Source organism: Anguilla anguilla, chromosome 1 (assembly GCF_013347855.1).
Source record: "Anguilla anguilla isolate fAngAng1 chromosome 1, fAngAng1.pri, whole genome shotgun sequence".
NCBI classification, from domain to species: domain Eukaryota; kingdom Metazoa; phylum Chordata; class Actinopteri; order Anguilliformes; family Anguillidae; genus Anguilla; species Anguilla anguilla.
In genome coordinates this window covers 59,941,177-59,944,317 of record NC_049201.1, presented here as the reverse complement: position 1 = coordinate 59,944,317, position 3,141 = coordinate 59,941,177, and positions in this window count along the sequence as shown.

Here is a 3,141-nt window from a genome sequence, read left to right as displayed (position 1 = left end):
GCTAATTGTTCATAAGAGGCTGTACACTGAGGCACAGCATTGCAATAAAGTTTCAAGCTAAAAAAGGCTGCTGAAGTAAAAACATTCAGAAATTCAGCATTTAAGAAATCACTGTAAGAAATACTGTAACCATTGGTAATCTAAAAGGATTTGTTTCTGTGATGTATTGTACATTATGTTAATTGCTTAATAATTGTGATCAAATACATGGTACTTATGAATGTACAGAGCTTAATAAATCATACTATTTTTGTAGTCAAATGTTTGTGACAGAATGTTGAACGTTTCTCTGCTAACAGCCTGGGCAATTAGGCATAAAAGAATTAATGCCAAGCCAAGATTTATTAGCCAGTTATTTGTTGAAATCAATAAACCTTTTGTATTTATCTACATGAAATAAATAACATTTTTGGGGAGGGACATGGCTGCTGAATCCTAAAAATTTCATAAGCATCTGCTGACAAACTCCCACGAACAGCTGCAACACTGAATTTTATTCCAGAGTTTGTGGATCTGCTGAATGGTGTATCTGTGGCCAATTTTCCACCTTTCAGCATCCAGACCAGCCAAATGCAAACAGGCAGGGAGATGTACTGTACACAGTCATCCCTCACATAGATGACAGCTTTTCAGAGACAGATCATGTGTGTCATAGTATGTCTGCTGTTCCATTGACATTAGCCTGTGTTTCTTCTTCATCATCAAAGCCTGTTCAATCCTTACTTTCCACAGCAGACCTTGGGATAACATATAAACAACCTCAATTTTGACACGAGGATCCGTTCATTATTGTTGAAGCCCACCCTCCCCACAACCCCCTTGTGATTTCTCTGAATCTTTACAATTTCAAGCATGAAAAACAAGCTTTTGCTTTTAGAATTATTTTATGATCACTCTATCTGTCTAATACTTTATACTTTAATACTTTAATAATTTGATGGTCAGCATATTCATTGTGTTTAAATTGCTTTGTGTCAAGTTTTCATAGACTTTTATTTGAGCATGAATAAAAGAACAACAAAGAGAAAAAAGCACTGACTCTCTGTAAATTGAAAATAGCATTTTTTATAGAAAATGTGGAATTAAACATAATCCAAAGTGGATATTATACCATCAATGGCAACAAATCATTTAAACAAGATTTTGTATTGGCTGAGCCTTTGACACAATGCTTGTTAGGCAGCTGTAACCAGTGTTGCCAATTTAGCGACTTTGTCGCTAGATTTAGCGACTTTTTGACCTTCCCTAGCGACTAAAAATCTTATCTAGCGACTAGCGACAAATTTGGCGACTTCTCACAACTTTGGCAACCTCCATTCTCATTGTCGAGCAACAGCAAAAATCACCTTTCACCTTTCACTGGCGGTAACAATTCAAAGCATTTATAAACTTGCACAATTGCAGTTGCAATGACTGGATGGATAGTAATGCTGTGAAAACGTGTAGAACAGTACGAGAGGTGGCCAACAGATCAGTGTCAGTACATGATGCAGGCATTTTCATTTTATTTGAACTAATGATGTTGCTTTACTGATGTGCTGCATATTTTAAGTCGGCACTGAAACCTTTCACACATTTCTCTGACCTCACTGCAGTTTACTGAGTGAAGTGCACATGGCTAATACTGACTCAGTAATACGTTTCAGATGAAACCCATATTCAAATAATTACAAATTCCCTGTGCAGGAATTCTCAGCGGGAGGCTTAAGTTCAAATTCTTTTTACAGCCTTTTACTTCAGGTCTCCACATGTGGGACTTAATAACGGTTATTGCCCATCTAGGAAACAGAACATTTTGGACATTTTTGTGAGCTTGAATTACAGTATATTTGGACGAGATTTGTTGTTCACATAAGGATTGTCAAGTGTAGTGGAACAGCAAGTACATGGGAACCCAGCACAAACTGGAGAAAATAATCAAAGTAAAAATTCAAATGATATATGAATCATGCAATTAAATTTACACAAGCAAAGCTTTTTTAAATTAATACTTAGTAAAGAAATAATTTGGCACCCAACATGGGCCTGCATATATTTAATTCCCATCCTAATATGGAATGCTCAATCTGAAACTACAAACCCCAAGGTTTGCTGCTCCTTTCTGTTGATTATAGCCAAGCTTGCACAGAGTGGAATTAGAGGAAAACCTTTTATATGTGACTTTGCCATGCCGTCCATAGGTACCTGATTGGCCAGTGGGGGTCGCCAAAGAGGGATGAAACACGGCCCCCTAACCCAGGGCTGCCCAACCCTGTTCCTGGAGAGCTACTGTCCAGTAGGTTTTCACTCCAACCCTAACAAAGGACACCTAATTTGACAGCTAGAGATTGCCTCGAGCAGCTAATTAGTATACTCAGGTGTGCCAAATTAGGGTTGAAAACCTACAGGATGGTTGATCTCATCCATCCATACCCTGGGATGCAGTCGGCAATTGTGCACAGCCCTGTGGAGCTACCAGCCACAACTGGCACTGGCAAAGTCCGGATTCGATCTGAGGCAGTGTGGACAATATAGTTTTTAAAAAAGCAAACATATCTGAGAATTACACATTCATTTGTTGTTTTTAGTCCTGTGTTGATTGTGATATTGCATGATGTAACCAAATACTTATCAGAGATGAGAAAGAGATGCTGACATAAATTTATAACACTTTATTATCATTATCATGTGATCCCCTGTAAAGGGATGCAAGCTAAAGTTTGATTTGTGTTTATTTTAGTGCCCTAACTCAACTGTACAATTAAAGAGTGTCATTGAGAAAATGTTAATACTGTATAACAATTTTTTAAAATGTATTAAACAGCATGTACTGAGTTAGTTTCCTTTTATCAGTATTTGTAATGCATTTTTCTTCCCTGAATATTGTTATAAAAATCCTATTTGCTCTGTGTAACTCATTACTGGCTTGTGGGAGGTGATTCATAAATCAAAAAAGAAATAAGGCTAAAATGTCAGTAAGTTGCAAAAATAGCATTTTTTGTTTTTCTTTTTTATGTCTCCATGCCCAGGCAATAAGTTTTCATATGACACTGTTTCCCAGATTGTTTGATTCTTTATGAAATAAATGTGTACGTTTGGTATAAAACAAATTTAGGACTTCATCAGAGCATATGAATGTTTTGCAATTTCAATTGCCACAGG